General features: G+C 39.6%; 1 protein-coding gene across 1 annotated transcript in view; it reads right to left on the bottom strand.

The window, feature by feature from the left end:
* Positions 1-17,758, bottom strand: part of dab1a (DAB adaptor protein 1a) — a 227,618-nt gene extending 209,860 nt beyond the window's left edge. Inside the window, exon 1 of the mRNA XM_017428796.3 lies at positions 17,456-17,758. The gene's annotated coding sequence lies outside the window, so the exon portion shown is untranslated. The remainder of the gene's footprint in view (positions 1-17,455) is intronic.
* Positions 17,759-22,154: the final 4,396 nt, after the last annotated feature.

Genomic DNA, 22,154 nt, shown 5'->3' with positions numbered 1-22,154 from the left:
GCTGCTGAGGAAACAGCACAATGCGGTAATTAAAAAGGGCTGTGTGATGCACCAGGGTTTATCTCAGGATTGTCACACATTGACTCATCTGAATTTATATAAACAAATCATATTTTCTGCCCTATTACATAGAAGTAAAAATGATCTTGTTATTGTGGAATATGAGAAAAAAAAAAGCAAAAATGATTAACTACAATTACTCAGCTAAACAGTTCCACCCTCGTTCTGCTCACTTTCTGAGTCAGGAAATGTCCTCCCTGCAGAAATGTCTTTGAGCAAAGTACAAAAAGCTTTTTTTACAGAGTGAAAGTAAAGTTTAGTCTCTACTGCTGCACTGATTTATTTCAGTTTTTTCCTTATTGTTGTTTTAAGTGGAGTTGTGTGGACCACGTGTGAACAATCATTATTGTACCTGCAGAAGACACCTACTTTATAAACTAAAGGCAAAAATCTCATTGGTGAGTCAAGATTACCTTTACTCTCAAAAGGGCCAATCCAGAGCAAATTTCTAAAACAACTCAAGCCCAAAAATGTCTTTACAAAGTTTTGGAACAGTATATTACATCTTCATAAACCTTTTCTCCTCTTATATGAGAAAACTGATTACTTTGCCGCTGTTTTCTTGGTTGCAATGAGTAATGTACAACCTACAAATGAGTCCTGCCACTAAAGGTCTGACTCTATTCAAACTTGTTCTTTCCATCAATACCATCAATACTTTCTCTGTATGATCAGGCTCATACAAATACACTCTAATTTCAAAGAAAAAGACACATTGTCTTTACTATTTATTCATTCTACTGTCTAGGTTTTTGCTTTATTTGCAGGGGATGCTGGAGTGAGTGGAAACTGAACTGGTGAATGAATTTTTCAGAGGAAAGACACGCTGGGTATACCGAGTGTGCAATTGCAAATAACAACTTGCACCTTGTTCACTTAAAACACTAGTGAAAAAGGCTTGTGCAAAACTGACAAGGAGTAAAGAATTATGTGTTATTTACTCAAGCTGGTGGGAAAATATTAACACAGAAATTTTGTTCAAAGATTAGATACACTTAAGCTTAGTGAAACTGAGTTTTCAAAATTGTTAATAAATGGTCACTTTTCACCCTAAAGAGTCTCCAGCTTGGAAGCAAATGAGAGTAATCACCAATAAATTTGGAAGGAAAATATTACATAAATGCTGATGTCAATGCTGCACTTGCAAGCAGCACTTTGACTGTATTGGGCATTAGATTTAAATATGTTTTTGTTTTTTTGTTTGTGCACTAAACTCTGATCTTCTAAAAAAAAGAATGTAATACTTGATGTGTGGTCTGGAGAAAATCAACCGTTTGTATACATAATCTATGAGCAAACACAAAAATCCTGCTTTTATTTTGTGATTTTATTTTAGTGATGATAGAATGAACCATGTTTGATTTAACTACAAGCTAACCTGTTTGAATTGAAGCACTAAACAAGAACATTGTCAGTGTGCAGACTGTACTGCATGTCTGAACAAGCACAGACATTGTCTGAATGCAAAAAAAATAAAGCTCTGAATCAAGTTCAGCTATAAGGCAAAACATCAGCCATTAAGGTGATTTATTCCATCAGTCCCTGGTTTGATGAATATGTCTGCTTCAAAATGTTCCTACTCGTAATATTCTGTTATACTATTTCTTTTTTTTTCTTTTTTTTTTTTCATTGCTGTCACTGCATTCCTAAAATCATACATCCACTTTAATAGGTTCACCAGTTCAGTTGCTTGTTAACACAAATAGCTAATCAACCAATCACATGGCAGCAGCTCAGTGCCTGTAGGCCCGCTGACGTGGTGAAGAGGACTTGCTGAAGTTCAAACTGGGCATCCAAATGAGGAAGAAAGAGGATTTAAGTGATTTTGAATGTGGTGTGGTTGTTGGTGCCAGACAAGCTGGTCTGAGTATTTCAGAAAACCTCTGATCTATTTGGATTTTTACACAAAACAATTTCTAGGGTTTACAGAGAATGGTCGGAAAAAGAGAAGATATCCAGTGAGCCCTATTTGTGCGGACGAAAACGCCTCATTGATGTCAGAGGAGAATGGACAGACTGGTTCTAAAACATAGAAAGGCTGGCTCAGCTCAAATATCCACTCATTACAGCCAAACCCTGCAGAATACCATCTCTGAATACAACACGTCAACCATGAAGCAGATGAGCTACAGCAGCAGAAGATCCCACCGGTTTCCACTCCTGGCAACTAACAACTACTGAGGCTACAGTTCACACAGCCTTACCAAAATTGGACAATAAAATATTGGAGAAACATTGTGTGGTCTGATGGATTTGTTGGACTCCAATGGCCTTCACAATCACCAGATCTCAACCCAGTCAAGCACCTTTGGGATGTGAAGGATCAGGAGATTCTCTTCATGGACACGCAGCTGATAAACCTGCATGAGCTGCATGGTGCTGGTATATCAATATGGACCAAAATCTCTGAGAAATATTTCCAATATTTGTTAAATCTATGGCATAAAGAATTAAATCCTTCTGAAGGCAAAAGAGTGTCCAACCTGGTGGACCCACCAGCCCTTTATTAGATACACCAAAGTGCACCTAATAAAGTGGCTGGTGGGTGTATATCCACACATTTATGGGTCTTTTACGTTGACTAACTGGGTTAATTAACTAATGTGTGTTTATCTCACTCAGCTTGGGCAAAGATTTTTCATTTTTCATTCTTTGGAAAATTAGATCAGTAAATTACCTTTTATCAGGTGTGACAAAAAGCATGTTATACCAATATTCAATGACAGTACTTTAGGATTACCATAATTTTATAGAAAATTGGCACACAAATCTTTTCAATTTGAGAGGATAGTATATGAACCAGACAGCTTAGGTGTGACCCTTAATAATAATAATCCCAGGGTGTCTTTGTCTTTAAATAAAGACATTTTAAAGCCAACCGCATATTCAAGTAAAAAAAAAATCATACATGATTATGTACCTTTCAAGACTTTTCTTAAAATAACTGGTAAACTTTTCAACATTTTACTAATCAGCTGTTGTTTATATAAAGGTATACATTATAGACATAAGTCAAAGTGTTCACTTTAGCTCTCTGTAGGGTATAGGTATATTTATTTTAGAAGAAGATGGTTAATTGCAGAGCCACATCAGCTGGGTATGAGACAGGGGAGGCACAGTAACAGCTGCTTGAAGGCACTCGCCATCACCAGTAAAGTGAGTCTCCCCAGCTATTTTCACCTTTCCTCTCCTCCCTCCTCATCATTTTCACTCAGGATGGAGCACAGTTTGCTCTATTAAATCTGTCATGAGATGCAAATAAAATGCAAATCCCTCCCAGAGGAGTGGACTGCTGGAGGGAGGCTATCTGATGTCAGCGTTCAGAAGAAAACCACCGCCTCAGGAAGGAAGGGAGAAGAGAAGGAGCGTGTAAGACGAAGGGGCAGAGGAAGAGCTGTTGAAAAAGGGGGCTGGGGCAGCTTGAGTGCAGCTGTAGAAAAATGTTTTTAAATTTATCTCGGAAAAAGGAGCAGTATGGGACCTTCAGTATCACAGCGTGGAGGGGGAAAAAAATAAATAATACTCTCAATCTGTCCGGTACAGCTCCACATAGGAGGCAGGCAGCAGGAAAGAGAGAGAGAGAGAGACGAGGCAAGATAGAAACCAGAGAAATGTAAAGAATAAGATGGAGTTTGGGAGATGGGGGGAGTCAAGGAGAGGCTGATGCAGCTATGGCTGTTGACAAGAGAAAAATACACCTTTCACTGGGAAATAAAGCTGCACCTCCCTCACTGCTGCATTCCCTCTAACATAGCAACTCATCTGGACTCACCTCAGTCACACAGCAGAGAGGGAAGGAGAGAACGAGCTGAACAGCTTCACCAAAAAGAATAAGAGAATAAGCTACATCAGTTCGCTTTCCTGACACCAGCAGAAAAACTACGGCATGTTTGTATTCATTTTCTCCCTCTCACACACACACACACACCTTGTTCTCTCCATGTTCCACTGCATATGAAACTGCTGCATCTACGTTCATCAGAGATACAAGGCCTCAGCCAAGCTCCTGGCAACCTTCCTGTGTGTATGTGCTTTCTCTCATTCACCTTTCTCTCTGACTGTCCACCGTGATTTTTTTTTTCTTCATCCTAGTTTAAGCTTAGCTGTGGCTTAGAGATAAATACATAAAGCTGGAGCTGGCCACATGATGCAGTGCCTATTTTTCATGTCCTTGTTCATTTTTTGCTGCAGATATTAAAAGATGTCAATAAACTTGTGTTACTTCTATGCATAAACAATAGGTCCTATACTCCATCTTGAACCTGAAGTCCCACTAACCCTCTGTGTATCATAATCTGTAGGATTTGTTCTTTCAGTTCTTGTACTTATGATTCTGTTTGGGTTTATCTTGGTTTTATGCTGACTGGCTTTGTCTGCCTCACTGCCTGTATTACTTGTACACACTGTCAGATTGTGGCCTTCTTTCAGCTACACACCTGGTCCTTGTTACCAATCAGCACACCTGCCCTTCATTTAGTGATTACATCCCTCTGTATATACTTGTCCCTTGGTTTCCTTTGTTCTGTGCCAGATTCTTGTTGTTTCTGCTCCTTTGTGTTTGTCAGTTTTGCTGGATTAGCCATGTTCACTTTGTTCTGCAGCTCGCTTCGTTTCGATTAAAGATCTGTTCTGAACAACCTCCTTCCTCCGTGTCTTGTATTTGGGTCCTTCACCTCACCACTCACAAGGGATTGTGGCAAGATATATAAGGACGTTTTGTTTTTTCAGAAACAGCACTTTTCCTGACAAATATAACATCACAACAGTCTATTTATTAAATCAGGGGTGGAACATCCTAGGAAGCCAAAAAAGATTACAAGGAGAGCAAAAAACAACTTTATTTTCACGAACAAACAGTTTCCAACTTCAAACAAACCTACACAAACTTGCCACTTGTCAAAACAGTCTTAATTCATTTTAATCCTCTTTTTATCTTTTTATGTTCTTATTTTTTTCAGAGCAGGAAAGCCACAGTTAAGTCAGTGTTTATCGGAGCACTTGAGGCTGTGACCTCTAAACTGAGAAAGTGGCTCCAGATCCCAGGAACAACCTCAGAGATTTCTGTCCAGTAGAACAAAATTCTAGAAACAGCTAAGATACTGCAAAGAAGCCTCATGGCAGGTTGTGTATATGTATATGATTTGTACAGATAAATAGGTTTGAACACAGTTACTCATTACAAATGAACTGTGGTTAATTAATGTCCACATTTTGTTTTTTACTCTACTCAGGTATAGCATTGATCAGGGAGGCTGTGGAACCCAATATTAGGATTAAATGTGTCATACCTGAAAAATAGAGGCATCTGCTCCAGTTTGACAGTAAAGAAATACTATTCCTAAGGCCACAGCAATATCTCATGTCAACCAAACCAGCCCTTATATTTCTAGACCTCAAAGTCTATTTTTTCAACCCATTTATAAGATAATACTAAGTGCAATCAGAAGTGTTTTTGTGTCTGTTTATTTTTATGGTATCTTCATAGTTACGTTATGTAGATCTGAATACCATTGTATCCACATTGCCTGCAGATCCTGTTTGGGCTTAATCACATAAAGTAAAATGGAGACAGCATGTGGATCCACCATATCATACACTCTAAACCATCATCTGGGCTCATACAACAGTTGCATAGAAACTGTTGAGTTGCAGAATGTCATGAAGCGTGGAACTGACGGACAGGAACCCAGTGCGCAGACTCATATTAAAGAAACGAACCTAATTTATTAAACTAAAGAAACAAACGAAAACAAAAAGCTGACGTGGCAGCAAACAGACAAGAACTAAATAAAATACATAAACGGAACAGAACTCTGAAGACAGAAACACGGAGTGAAGCAACAACAAACAAACATCAAACTAACAACAAACAATGGACCAGCGAGGTATGGAAAGAGTGACCAGGTTTTTAACACTGAGGATAACAAGGTGAGTGGGAACAGGTGGAATGACTAAAGAGTCAGGACAGGTGTAGATGGGCGTGGCTGACAGGCAAGTGAGTGACTGGGGAAGAGTGAAATGAAATATGAACATGAGACAAAACAAAAAGCAAATACAACCAAATAACAGAATAGAAACAAAACAAAAACCCAAACCAAAGAACAAAAATAAAACATAAACAAAACCCAGAAAAAAGCCAAATCACCACACAGAAAATGGTATACACACTGTACAAAAAGTAGTTCAATCCAGTTCTAACTTCTAAGAGAATATTTGATCAAACATGTTTGGGTAAAAGAGTAGATTACATTTAAAGAGAGACAATGTTGTGCATGCAGGTTGCTTAGGTCCAAGACAGTCAGGACAATACTATAGAATAGCAGTTACAGACATGTACTATATACCATGCAGGTTTCTAAAAATTATACAAATAACATTAACTATGACTCGCAGATCTTACTGTCATACAAGAACAGAATTGATCAAATAGTTTAGAACAACCTTGAATGATCCATGAGACTTGTGTCAAAGTTGCAAAGTTCACAGCAGCTTGCACACTGTTATTACAAACTTGTCATCTCCGTTTTTTGCTTTCTTGATAAACTTCTTTTGTTTGTGTGAAGTTACTCCTTAGTCTGTTTCTGAGGAGCTTCGTCCAACAGGGTGTCAGGAGTAACGACACAGAGAACTAAAGCACAGCAGTGAATATCTGAAGTGATGCTAGCTCAAGGGCACGATTCATTTAAAAAAAAAATCCTGCAACAGTGGGATTAACCACGAGGAAAGTGTCTATTTAGAAGACGACAAATGTTAAATGCAACACTTTTGTTTTGGAAAAAAATATTGTTTATTTGTAGGGTGTTTTTAGTGGTAATGAATGTTGATTGCTTAAGAAGACGTGCCATCTAATTGTGGTAATTATGGCTATGATGCTGATTGTGATGGAAAGTGTAGCATCAGAAAATCAAATGAGAAAATTTAAGCCTCTTATGATGATGGGAAGTAGTTTTTTTGTTGTTTTTTTTTTTTTTGTATTTAAACATTTTGGAATAAAATCAAACATTTTTGCTTTCTGTGTGCTGTTAAGTGTGTTTCATTCTTGTGACTCATGTGACACAAACATCACATCAGTAAAATACAGCATTAGATTGATTGTGTACAGCATGGGTCAGTTATTTTTGTTGATTTTAATTGCTTTCTTTAACTTAAATGACAGTCTAACTTAGTGCTTTCTCAATATGTTACATAAATCAAGGCAGATAACTGATTCAACTAAAACTCAGTGATATTTGCCAAAATACACATGAGCATAAGTGAAGGAGAGGGATAAGTAGGCGCTGTTCACTTTATTTTCAACATATCTGTTTGGTCTTTTTATATTTTTTGTAAACTCAAGTATGTATTGTTGCACAATCTTACAGTGCATCAGCCAGAATGGTGCTGTCAGATATCCTATTGTTATGCAAAATACAAAACCACAAGCGTCACACACATACACACACACACTGCGGCAATATTTTGTAACATTGGGACTGTACTACATATAGATTTCTAGTGTATAGTCATGCACTGGTGAATGAATAAATGAATTAATGATTTGCAAGTCATTGTAGTTCAAACACTGAAAACCTAGTAAGACAATGCAGTACCGCTGTAAAAAGTAAGTCAATCAAATTACTTTTAAAAGCAGATGTAATGTCTTTGACTACAGACTTGAACTGCAGACTCTTCCTTTTACTCAGGCAGAGAAAGAAACTGTGCCTCGGTCCACGGTTCAAAGACTTACACTTTGACACGTGCTACTCATTAACCACAACAAGACAAGGTGACCACTTCAATCAGGATATTAGGGCAGGAAATGAATTGGACAAAGAAGGTACATCTGGGGAATGAAGTCTGACAGGGAGAGGAGAGGAAGAAGGTAGGAGGAAGGGAGAATTGATGACTATGGCCTGGCTTTGAGCCCAGATGCAGTGTTGTGTCCCTGATCCTTGCTCAGCTGCAAATGTCCCAATGCTTGAAACTGTGCACGTTTTTGCTCTGTCCACAGCTCCGTCCACTTTTGTCCACCGCAATAATGCAATTCCTCCATTTAATATGTTATTGATTGGAGAGTATATCATAGATCCACCACCTTAGTCATATTGTTGTCTTGGCTCACTGCGTTCACTGTTTCTCTGTTCAGCTGCTGCATCACTGATGACTATTATTTAATTCTACATTTTTTTCCTTCTTTGCCTTGTTTTTGCATGGATTTGGATATGCACATTATATTAATCCCTTTTCAGGTTTTTGCATTAAAGCAGTCTTAACAAAAAATGACTAAACTAAACAATCATCTGCGTCAGTTTATATTTTATAAGCTTAAAACATAAGCCTAAAAACGATGACAAATTCTTTTTGAGGCAAATAATACAAAACTTATTAAAAGAAGACTAAAAATGTATTATTTCACTGAAGGGGTTTTATTGGATTATGACCCAAAATAAAAACATTTCTCACCAATCTTATATGGCGTGAAATTTAAAGTCATTCCAACATGTCTGCTTTGAAAAAAGAAATAACAAAATAAACACATTCCCTTTTTTGTACCCATTTAACCAGAAGCACTTGGAGAGCACCAACCTCCACCAAAGCCATAGTATCATTAAAAAAATTGTCCAATCTGGATCGTGATCCAGATCACCACCAAAATTTAATCAAATTTTTCTTGTGACAACCCCAAATTTTCTGAAAATGTCATCCAAACCTGTTCATTAGCTTTTAAGTAATCTTGCTAACAGACGGACAGATGGACAAACAAACCAACTGACACTACTACTTTTATTTTTGGTGATATGAAGATATTGAAATCCTATAAAAAGTGAAAGTGTTCTATACTTTAAAGCTAAATACTTCTCCCTGTGCACACGTGGGTTTTCTCTGGGTAATCCAGCTTCCTCCCACAGACTAAAAACATGCATGTTAGGTTCATTGATAACTCTATTTTGTCCCTGTGAGAGAGTGAATGTGGATGGTCGCTTGTCTCATTTGTCTCCATGTGTCCCTGTAATGGACTTGTGACCTGTCCAGGGTGTCCCCCGCCTCTCACACCGTAACTGCTGGAAATAGGCACCAGCTCCCTGCAAACCGGAAGGGAGAAGCTGGTAAAGAAAATGGATGGATGGATAAAATATTACCAGCAGTTCTACCTCATTTGCTGTGTTGTTCATTTTAAAACATGAACAGCCTTTGCTCTAAAAGCCTAACCTGCACACCTTAACATACTCAGATTTTAGACCAGTACATAAGATTCATAATAACTCAGAAATTTTAGAAAGAGTTCCATTTGTGCAATTAGGGTCTTTTTTAATATTCACAAAGTATTGTTTGGGCATCTCTGTATGGCTTTAAAACCCTAAATAGCCCTCAAATTCGCTTTTATGTTACAGTAACAATCTTTTGGATGGCCACTCTCTTCCTGGCTTTTTAGACCTAATAGCCACATTTGACACTCTTGAACAGTTTTCCTATTTCTCACCTGAAACACTGTTGGCATTAAAAGCACTGCTGTGCTGATTAAGGTCATACACTATTATTGAACAAAAGTTTGTCTATATATGAAAGACTTTATACCCTCTACAACTTCTTTCTTTTCTGGGGTACCCTAGGCTTCTGTGCTTCAGCAACAATTAAATGCTTTAAGGCAAAACTGTTATAGAGGGAAAATCATATTATAGCAGACACAGGAGGCAGTAAGCAACATCAACTTTAGTCTATAGTTTTCTCTTGAGTGAATGAAATAGTAAAGAGTGTTTTACCGCGCAAGTTTTACTCTGATGCATAAACATTACAGTGAACATTATTTCTTTTTTGAAAATACTGCTGTTGCCATCATTTTCCATCTGTCTGGATCCAGATAAGAGTTGATGACTGGTGAAAATCTGTTGTTCTGACCTTTAACAATGATCAATGGATAAAAAGTTCCAAAATGTACAAAGAAACATCTTAGTACATCTGTAACCATCTGAAGCTTTCTTTAACAAAAATGCACACTAACAACTGCCTTTTTATATTTAACTCTGGTTATTATTGTCTTTGTATTTTGCAATCTTGCTATAGTAGTTACAGTTTTTCGCCTGCATCCTTTCAAAAGCATGTTTTATTTCATCCATTGTAAATAGGTTCAAAGTCTAGACTTCACTGTTGGTTCACTTCTCTTATGAAACATAAGCAAATGTTTTTCATCTCAGGAAGCTGTTGTTTACAGGGAACATGCATTTTTAAATACAGCAGCCTTCAGTAAGCTTGGCCACTGTGTATATGCTTGCAACCAGATCAATAGCACCCCTGAACATCACTCGTAGGTTTCTATTGTGTTAAAGAAAAGCTCCTCATCTGAAGCAGGAACTAAAAAAAAATAAATAAATAAACGCAGCCACAGGTCCTGCAGTGCAAAAACAATAAAGAAGCAAAACTACCTCAGATGGGTAAAAGAATTGTGAAAAGGTTCCTGCAGTCCAAAACTACTTTATTTCCTTTCTCTGATTTTTAAATATTCATCTATACATAGCAGGGAGGCGAAAGCTTTTCTTGCTGACTGCTGTGATCAACCTATTAAAAAATAGAGAATACCATTCTTTAATTCAGTGAGCTGCTGTATGTGGCTAAAAATAGAAATATAACATTAGAAGGGTAAGTTATGAGTTAGCTATCGGTTTGGGTGACTGATTACCAGATATTCATTAAGATAAGTCACATCAGATTGGCGCTCATACTTCTTTAAGTGGGGGTGGATTTTTAAAACCTTTAACTTGCACATAATTCAAGGACTATAAACCTTATTCACTTCCTTAGTGAAACATTAATAAAGTATGTATAAATTTAATTTTGTAGAATGAGTATTTACTTTCCTGTAATGTAAGAATTATTAACACAGTCCCTACTCTCACCAGTCGTTGAACCTATGGACCCTAGCTGTAGTTTACACTGCTATCATCAGCAGAAAACAAACATTGTTTGCACAGTTCTAATCCTCATGTGTTTGAAGATTTTAGTTGTATTTCACATCCATATTTTAGACATAATTTCACAACCATGGCACATCAATGTGGTAGATTTCTTTGGTAGATTTAGCTAATTAAATTTACAATAAATCCTTATCACACTGAAATATATATACTTTTCTGTAATGGTGCTTCCAGTTTTTACTTCTATTTAAGGGATCTTTTTTTTTACTACACTATTGTAAGCTTTTTTGTATATTCAAACACTGACTTTTAAAAAGAAACACACCCTTTATTAGTTCCAATTCAAGATATGGTGGTCAAGTTTAAATGATCCATCCATCCATTTGCTGATGCTTATCCATGGTCAGATCACAGAGTCAACAGGTTTAGGAAGGAAACCGAGACATGCCCTTTTCCAGCAACACTTTCCAGTTCCTCCTGGGAGATCTCAAGGTATTCCCAGGCTAAACAGAATATAATCCTTCAATTGAGTTATGTGTCTGCCTCGAGTTCTTCCATTGGGATATACCTAGACAACTTCCCAGAGGAGGCGCTCAGGAGGCATCCTAATCAGATACCTGAACCACCTCATCTGAAAGAATTCAATGTGAAGGAGCAGCCGCTCTACTCTGAGCTCTCCCAGATGACGAAGATACTCACCTTATTTTTAAGGTTGAGCCCAGCTACCCTACAGAGGAAACCCATTTCAGCTGCTCGTATTCCATACTTTATGACTGTAGGTGAGGTTTGGAACATAGGCGGACCAGTAAATCAAGAGCTTTGCCTTTCGACTCAGCTCTATTAGACCAATGCCCTCATTACTGTGGACAAGGTCCCAAACGGTCAATTCGTCTCCTGCTCCATCCTACCATCACTCACAAACAAGACTCCTGGATTCCTGAACTCCTCCACTTTAGGCAGAGATTCAGCCCCAACCAGGAGGGAGCAGTCCACCTTTTTCAAGTCAAGAACAGTGACCTCAGACTAAAACAGTGTGAAAGCAAAAACCAACTCAAAACTGATAAACAGCTGGTGAAACTTGTATACTGAACTCAGCCTAAATTCAGCTTTATAAGATGTTGTTTAATTTATTGAGGAGGGAAAAAAGGTCAATTTAATATAATTTTAATTTTTAATCAGTACATTATATCTAATATAGTTTTTAGTAGTTGGGTATTATCAATTATATACTTTAGTGGTTTAGAGAGAGTAATATAATGCAAATCTGTTTGATAAAAAAAAAAATGTATTATCACTTTTTAAAAACTGCCTTTTTTTCTTATCTCCAAATCCTTGAATACAGTAGTTTGTTATCAGTGTGATAGTAAATTTTCTCAGCAACGGAAAAGAAGTGGGCCAAAATAGTAACTGTTTATTTCTCCCCGTGGAGGAGTTTATATATTTCTACTGACATTGCTAACACTGTAATACTCCATCGCTGTAACTGATGCTCAAGTTTCTGCTGGATTGCATTTCACTTACAACATCCCTTTGGATCAGTCTGGAAAAAACAATGACTGTGCACTTTGTTGCTACACTTTCATTATTTCTTACATTTCTGTGTGAGTGAAACTAACAGCTTAGGATGGTTCCTTTTTCACAGTGATTTTGAAAAAGGTTTAAAAGCCACAACACTGATTATTTAAACAACTTCATAAAATACAAATGAATTTAGAATGTGAAACACTTTCTAACTATTTTTTTACTGTCTTCCAGCAATAAGCACCTCATACAACTTCTTGGTGTGCCTTAGCTTTTCCTGCAAGATAATACTTATTCAAGCAAAACTTATAAAACATAAAAGAATACACAAACAATTACACTAAACCCATTACAGTAAAATTAAACACAAATAATTGTACTTAAATCTTTTAAAAGAAACATTGGTTTGTCCATAAAGCACGCTAACACATCCATAAAATGACCAGATCTATCACAGTTCCACTGCTCCTGCCACGCCTACAGCTCACAGATCTCAGCCATGCCACAGTCCCAGTGTTTTTCCACAGTCTCATGTTTCCATGCCCACGTAATCACAGCCATTAGTCTCACCTGTTACAGTCAGTATTTAAGACCACAGCCCACACTCACTCCTTGCCAAATTCTTGAAAGGTCTTACCGAGTAAATGTCCAGCACTTCACAGTTCATGCCTGCTTTGATCTCGAACCCTCGCCTGCACCCGGACCCTCGATTCTCGCCTGCTCCTTGTCGGACTCTGTTACGGATTCTGCCCACTGTGAGCTGTAGACCTTGCTTCTCCCTTCTGGACTTCGCCTGCTGGTTAGTGCTCACCTGGTTTTGTCTGCCTTCTTCTGATCTTCTGGTTCTGAACTTCTGCCTTTCCCTGGACTCTCCCTTCTGCCTGTGCCCACCTTTGATAGACTTTGTCTGTCCCCACTCACGCCCCTCAGTTGGCTCACCCTTCCTGAAGCTTCCTCGCTTCCCCTCAGAGACTCACAACCTACCCTTTAGTAGTCCAGGTAGCACTTTAAACTCAATAAAAATCTTAAACCTTTGCCGTTGTCTGCGTATTCTGAATCCAAATCTGCCTTGTCAAGATCACCTTTTTTCTGCCTCACCTGTACAACACTTAGCTCCTACCTAAGGACATTACAAAAATCTTACCACCAATCTGCTCTTCACCAAGCATCAAGGCCGCATCACACACACAGACTTGTACACTAATACTTTACAAATACCAGAGATCATGACATTTATGAGAGGAAATGGAAAAATAGCAATGTCCTGTCACAGGCACAGACATGCAAGACAGTGATTGTGTCGAGTCAGTGTAAATACCTGGGAGTCTCTCTCTGGAGGCAAACACTGTTGAGTTATCATAGCATTATTATTCCCAAACTAATATCACAACCTGTCAGTCACGTTACAGTGAACTCCTTAACTACATCATGAACAGAGTGGTGGCACACACATATCAGATGAGAAAAGATATAGATATATATATATATATATATACACACACAGATTTACACTCACATTTAAACACGGTAAAAGTAATAAAAGCCAGATGTCCAAAGACACACACTCAACCAAACAGGCTGCTAGCCAGCAAACATTCACAGACACACTTATATCCTCAAAGAGCCCCAGGGTAAGGGGAATCATCCTTTTCATCTGAAGTAGGGAAGAAGCCCATTGACCAAATTAGATCGTGCTATTTCCTGACAGAGTTAAGCATCAATCTGCAGCTCTGTGCTGTGAATCGCTGTGACCTTGGCCTATCACAGCACAGAGTTTGGGAATGCTCAAAGAGGCTCTTAATCAGACCTGGAGGACATGGGGCCAATGATGACATTAGTCAGCTTTTATCACTCTCCTCACATCCCTGTTTCTCTGCATCTGTCTCAGTATTTGCCATGTTTTCTTTTTTTTTTTTCCTTCTCCACTCCAGGAGGAGAGGACTCCACAGCCCAAATGGATTCTTACTTAACCTGACCTCCTAAAGCAATTCGTGTTCATTGATCCAATTGTTCACCGACAGTTTGCCCTTACAATGCGAACTAAACACACAAAAGATAACCCTTCTCTATCAAATGTCACCAAATTTCAATCAGGCCACTCAACAGGTGCATCAACAGGTCAGTTACAACAACAAAGAATACATTCAAGCGTCCATCCTCATACCAAGCACACACGACTGTCCCCTTAACAAAGCGCACTCATCCTCATTCCAGGGGCACTGCAGTCACTATGTGAAAGATGAGATTGTGCTGAGATTGAGATAAATGAGTCTTCATTATAGCCATGATAGCACAAAGAAGCATCAGTAAGAGGAAAGTGGGGAACGGGGCGCTATCTTCCTTTTTCTCCCACTATCCCTAATTTGCCATGTCCAAGGGATTTTAATGCATAAAGGACACAAAAAGGACGGGGTACACAGTGTGAGCATTTAATAAAAATGTGCATTTATATAGCCTGCACTTATATGTGCACATACACACACTGTACATAAAAAAATATGTGCATTTATATTGCTTATTCGTGCACACTCACGCACTTCTGAAACTCCAAACTGAACTCCATCCAGCAAAGCAATATAGCAAACACCTACATTGGTAATAGAATTTTCAGTCAGGATCTATCAGGGAAATGCTCTTACCTCCACATGGATAACACACTTATCCTTAGCTGGAAACACACACACAAACACATCTTTATGCACATAATTGTGTCAACCCCACAGGCACGCTGCAAGCAAAATGAACAGAGTAAAAGCATACCATTTTAGGTACATTTGGCCCATTTGATTATTGAAAGAGATCTGTTAAATCAAAGATGTAATATGCCTTTGTCATAGATGGCAGACAGTCTGAGGAGAATCTAATTGAATTTTACCCCCCTGGTTTAAAAGCTTTATGGATGGTTGGAAAGTTATAAGTGTTGCAGCATTCAGGCACACTTATATAAAGAAAATGGAACTGAGCAAACACTGCAATATTACACCCGCCTGTATTATAGAGTAGACCTCTGTTATTTTCCAACAGAAGAATAATACCATTCATATCCACTATCATGTTCACACTCAATATTTTTTGGTAGAGCAATACAGAGGCGAGGCCTGAATCCTAATTACCTGAGGACCAGCACCAGCCAGCAAGTGTGCAATATGTGTGTGAGTACAGGATGTGCATGTCGGCTGCTGAGTCATGCAGAGTACAAAATGGATTGGCCAGAGAAAAGCCTAATTCTCAGTAGGTCAATGTGCATTTGTTAACTGGTTAAAACTTGACGTGAGGTCATAGAGAGAAGAAGTGAAAAGCCAACAAAACTCTGACATCCCTCACACATTATATTTCTTTATATCTCTATCTGGTTCTGATTGCCATGTAGACAAATACCCACAACCATCTTTAGACATTCATTAAACATTCATTTAAACTCTTGATTTTAGCTAAACTGGCTTTGGAATGGCATTCTCTAAACACACACATCCTGGTAATTTTCCCAAGAGCACATGGTTCTCAAAAATGCCACAAGCAAAAACCACAAAGACAATCCTCAGGCCCTCTGGCAGTTTCCTGCTTATGCCTTTTAATACAGCTTCCACATTAGCGCATGAGTACATACAGATATGTACAGTATGACAACTAGGGCTGCACAATTTATCAAAATATTTTTGAGATAACAAGATCAGTGTGCACAAGACTGGCTGAACTGCAATAAGTAATAGGCCAATCCAAATGATTGTCACTGCCCTTGATGCCCCAAACCAGTTTAGTTGATAGTGACCAAGATCCTAAAGCACACAGAAAGTGTTGTGAGCATCATGGGTGTTCATCAAAATTGATTTTTTTTAAATCACAATATTAATAGTAATGTTGCAATTGCACGGTTTTTTTAATGTTGTGCAGGTCTAAGGTTAACTATCGCAAGCCATGAATATCAGCTGAGTTCCAAACGCAGACACTCGTTTCATAATGAGAAATCCTCCTAGTCAGTAAAAAGTACTGAGCCAACCAGCCACAAGGATAAAGCTGCCTCTTTTTTTCCAACCTGACAGGGAATGTCCATGGTGGCTTGTAAAAGGATTCGGACAGCAGAGTCACCGAGTCCTGTGTGTTGTACAGAAAAGGTTTTGTGGGTCGGTCTTGCTCCTGTTTATCACTCAGAATACTTGACCAGTTTATAGTTTTGGTAGTTTGGAGACCATGTCAGTGATCTGTGCTTTCTATCACATTCTCAAGAGGCAGATTTTATTTGTGGGGGATAACTGCCCTGTTAGGTAAGGTTGCTGTAATCAGGGAAAACTGCTATTATTAAAGGGTGTTATCGGTATGTACCAAAGAAACATAGGCACAAATGTCAGGGATCAAGGCTTGTAAGAAAACTATCAATGTTTTTCTTTATTTGTTACTGGTTCAATAATGTGTCTGGCATGATATAATCTCAGACAGTCACAAATTACTTAAATGCAACAACACATACAGATACTCACAGCTTTCTGTGGGAGCCCACTTCTCTAGTCTGCAAGCTTAAGGTATCACCCTCCCCACTGTGACTGATACTCAAAACAGGCATTTTTTCACACCAACCAGGTCCGAGCTCGTAAAAATACACACACACACACACAAGCATGTCTGTCATTCTCGTAGAGCTGTAGCTGGCACAACCTACACACATCTCCTCTTTTCTCCATTTATATTTTCTCTCACTCTCTTCATATCAGCATGTCTATGTCTCTCTTCTGTAAGGACATATTTATCTACAACCTGTCTTATCACTCTTCTACTTATCTACTTGTCTTACAACTCTTTTCAGGAGTTTTGTACCCCTTACTTAAATTTTTCACTAGAATGAATCAGTATGGGGAAAAAGCACTGCAAAGCATTTCAGCACAGATCTTCATTTCTTAGTATTTCCAACAGTAGCATGCACAGTCTCTAAAAACAAATTCAAACCCTCAGTAAATTCTCTCTTGTTCATCCATTTAAGTGCTGGCACACACCTGATGGATCCTGCAACGTTCCCGATCCTCCTCCTGTTTTGCCACCACAACACGAAGGTCACTCCTGGCCCCCTGCCTTTCTTGCTTCTCCTGTCTTCCTTTCCTTTCCTTTTCCTGACAGCCTGTCCCTCTTTTTCTCTGTCTGCTCTGGTCAGAAAGAGGAGGAATCCTTCAAGGGGCAGGAAATCCTCAGTCACAGACCGAGATGCTTAAAGATTGCAGAGCGTAGCAGCTGCTGATGAAACCCAGCGGAGCAGCCAGCTGACTGAGCTGTGGAAGTGGTGGTGGGAGGCTGTCGAGGCTATAGGCAAGTCTGCACTACAGCAAACACAGCAGACACATGCACAGCTTAGTGAGCTGCTAGCTCAGAGCTCACCGCTGCGGAGCTCCTAGTCAGCATCCAAGCCCCCACCTCCCCTGCTCAGCTTTGGCTCTCACTCTGCTTTCACCCCCTCCTTTCCTCGTTTTAGTTACCACATCCTTATTAACTGCATCGTTTTCTGCCTTTCACCCTGTTCTCTGCTGAGTGAATAACCTGCAGTCAGGTAAGAATATTAACTTATCTGATGTACTGTCAGGTGATACAGTTTGTGTCTCACTAACTACACATTTCCTTTCTTCAAAACATCAGGGTATAGCTGTTCTGACCATAACAAATTGTTAGTTTCAGTACGTTTTTTGTTAGGATTAATTGCAAAGTTCAAGATAAAACATTCTGCATGTCTTTTTGCAGGGTAATTTCAGAAATAAACTCTCCTGCTATGTTGGAACAGTAAAAAGTATAGTAGGGGTGTAACGAGACCCAATCTCACTAGGTGAGACAAGATACTGGTCCCACGAGCACTAGAAAAGAAAAAAAAATTTACAACAATTCAAAGCAAAGCTTTTGCTACAAGCTCAACTGACAGACCGCTCTCCTCTCTGATTTGTTGAGTTTCTTCAAACGTTAGAAAGGTGCTTCATGTCCACTAACTTCTCATTCAAGCCATGTGACCTTCTAACTCATGAGGATCTTTTATTCATTTCTTATGTCTTTCTTTTTAGTCGTGTGTTTTTTAATGACTTCTTATGAAACCAATTTACCACAGGCCAATAAAATAGCTTCAAAAAACCTCAATAAAACTTCAAACAACACGTTTGTGTAATATCTGCGACACAAACAATTAAAGGAGGACATAAGTGCTGGAGACATCTTCTATGCTAATTTCACTAAAAAAAAAGTCATGAGACAAGTTTTCATCTTGACAAGAAATATTGTGACAATTTGATTTTACAAGCTCTCATTGCTCAAGATCTTGTTATACCCCCTAGATAGTTTAATGGTTGTGTCACGTTAGCCAACCCCTGTACTATTAGCATGTAGTCTTGAAGATGGTTAGTATTGTTCCCTTAGGTAATAGGTAATAAAAAAGAATTTAGCTGTGCAAAAATCAGCTATCAGATAGCATAAGGGATTAATGCTATTAATGGTACATATTTCATTAATTTGGTCTCAACTTTTGTGAAATCAAATAAAGTTTTTCTTTTTCTTGGCTGCTTTGAAATTGACAATGTAGGGTTTGAACAACTAACCTTCTGATGAGCTAACACTCTACCTAATGAACCATCCTCCTGTTCTCCTGTTGAAATGCACAAATATTACGTCAAAATCATATTTGGTTTTATTTTGAAAACATTTTTTTTTTATTTTCTGCACCCACTTTGTCGTGCTGCAGAGCTGCAAGCGTCAAACTTGCCAAGTCATCACAGAACATGCAACGATGCTTCCCACAAAATTATTCCTACAGTTAATTTACAATCATGTGGTAACCTTACATGCAATGCTTTTAGAGCAAACCCACCCTGCCAACTCCACACAAGTCTAACTCACTGCTGAAAAGTAACAGTCCTAACCACCATGTTGCAAATTTCTAAAACACGTGTTTCTTAATGTTCTATAAAATTGCTTAATTAAAAAAACATGTACATTCTCCTTTTTGGAGCATTGTAACTTGAACAAATAAAGCAACAAAACTTTTAAAATAACATTTCCATTGCTTTGGCCAACAATCACAACCCTGCAGTCTAATTTTTTTGTGCCTATGAGGTATGAATGACCTGATTTACTATTATTTCTAAGATAATTAGCCTGTCAACCGGTGCCGCTTATGTTTAAGCGTTGCAAACAGAGAATGCAACTTCTCTTCTGATGCTGCACAAACCCACTTCTGTGAATGTAAGCCATTGTTCAAGCAGGCAGAGGGAAAATATGAAACTCATAAAGAGTGCATGTCAAAGCTCCACCAGCTTGTAGAACAAACAGCTCAAAGGATGTGGCAGAAAGCCTGTGCTCAGTCTTATCTAAAATTTCTTACAGCATTTTCCTCCCTGGCTTCTCTTTCCCTTATTCAGTTCTCGCTCTCGTCTGAACAAGGACAATCAGTGCATCACCGCTAAAAAAAATGTCATCTCCATCTTTGGTCATGGCTGTTGCTATGGCAGCAATAAACCTGACTGAGTGAATTTCTCTATAGGATATGCTCCTATATGTCAAGCACACGTGTTCAGGTCTCCTTCAGATGTGTGCTGCAATATTTACACAGCCATTTGATCATCATTTCATTCGGAAAATTTGTTTTGGCCTGCATACAGTTTCCATTTACTTCCTGCAAATTAAGTTTCCTTGAAGAGCCACTTGAGTAGTCCATTGACAGCTGTCGAGTGTGGCTAAAGGGGCAGATTGATAAGCGAGTGTGTTAAGTGTCATTTGACAAAGAGAAGATAGATTACATTTAAGTAATGACCGGCTCCAGAGTATTTAGATGTGGAATGCTGTTTCCTTTCCCTGCCACTGTCACATGCTCATTAGGGGCATCAGAGCATGACATTAACATACACACATATGCTCACTAAAGCATATCATTAAATAGATTTAATTATATGAGTTTCTGAGTCTCTGAATGATGAGAAGTGCACGGTGCATTCAACTTCTTAACAAATGACTCGCCAGGACATTTCTAATTAAAGCAGAATATGGAAAAAGGATTGGCATTAACCTGCACTTACTCAGTTGGGGTGTGTTAAAGTGTTTAGGTGTTCGTCACTGCTGTTTACATAGCACCAGATGCTAAGGCTAACAACGCGCTGGAGGAGCTACATGACAACATCAGCTCGCTTCAGAACAAGCATCCGGCGGCGTTTTACGTGGTGGCAGGAGACTTTAATCACGTGAAACTGACGGACACATTGCCGAGGTTTTTCCAGCATGTGAACATTCCAACACGGGGAAATAACACACTCGACCATGTTTACACCAGCGTGAGAGACGCATACAGAGCCGTGCCCCGCCCCCACCTCGGGCTCTCCGACCACATTTCCATCATGATGGTCCCAAAATACCACCCCCCGCTGCGACGCTCCAAACCCACACAGAAGACCATCACTGTGTGGCCCAGCGACAGCGACGCTTTGCTGCAGGACTGCTTTGGCTGCACAGACTGGCAGGTCTTCAGGGAGGCTGCTGAGTGTGAGGGGAAGCTGGATCTGGAGGATTATACATCTGCTGTCCTTGGGTACATCAGTAAGTGTGTGGAGGATGTCACCACCACCAAGACTGTAACCTGCTACCCAAATCAGAAACCCTGGCTGAACGCAGAGGTGCGTTCTCTGCTGAAAGCCAGGGACGCTGCCTTCAGGTCTGGTGACTCACAAGAACTCAGGAGGGCTAGAAGAGAGCTGACTGCAGGTGTCAAGAGGGCAAAAGCTACATATGCTCAGAAAATCCAGGGTCATTTCTTCTCCCAGGATCCACGGAGCATGTGGAAGGGCATTAAATGCATCACAGACTACAAAACCAGTGATGCACAATGCCCCAAAGACCCCTCCCTGCCTGAAGCCCTCAACAAATTCTACGCCCGCTTTGAGGACCCTGACACCCCCCCCAGCACCAGACTCACCACTCCACCTGGAGAAAAGTCCCTCAGTGTGACACCAGCAGAAGTAAGGAGGTCTCTTAAAAGGATTAACCCTCGAAAAGCCGCTGGTCCAGACAACATTCCTGGACGGGTGCTAAGGGATTGTGCGGATGAGCTCTGCGAGGTTCTGGCTGACATTTTTAATGTCTCCCTCATCCAAGCAGTTGTTCCTACCTGCCTGAAGACCGCCACCATCATCCCAGTCCCAAAGAGTTCCACCGTGACAGGCCTGAATGACTACCGGCCAATAGCCCTCACGCCGATAGTCACAAAGTGCTTTGAAAGACTGGTCATGACCCACATCAAAGCCACAATCGACGTCACTGTGGACCCACATCAGTATGCTTACAGGAAGAACCGCTCCACAGAAGATGCCATTTCTTCTGTGGTCCACACTGCCCTCACCCACCTGGAGCAGAAGGACTCTTATGTCCGTTTGCTCTTTGTGGACTTCACCTCCGCTTTCAACACCATGATTCCACAGACCCTGACAGATAAACTCTCCTTACTTGGACTGAGCTCTTCCCTCTGCAACTGGGTCCTGGACTTCCTGACCAACAGGCCACAGTCTGTTAAGATCCACAACATCTCCTCCTCCACCACAATCCTCAGCACTGGCTCCCCCCAGGGCTGTGTGCTGAGCCCCCTCCTGTTCACACTGCTCACATATGACTGCTCACCTCTCCATCCGAGCTGTCATATTGTGAAGTTTGCAGACGATACAGCAGTGGTTGGGAACATCACAA

Source organism: Kryptolebias marmoratus, linkage group LG24, assembly GCF_001649575.2.
Source record: "Kryptolebias marmoratus isolate JLee-2015 linkage group LG24, ASM164957v2, whole genome shotgun sequence".
In the NCBI taxonomy this organism is placed as follows: domain Eukaryota; kingdom Metazoa; phylum Chordata; class Actinopteri; order Cyprinodontiformes; family Rivulidae; genus Kryptolebias; species Kryptolebias marmoratus.
This window is presented reverse-complemented; position numbering and strand designations above follow the sequence as displayed.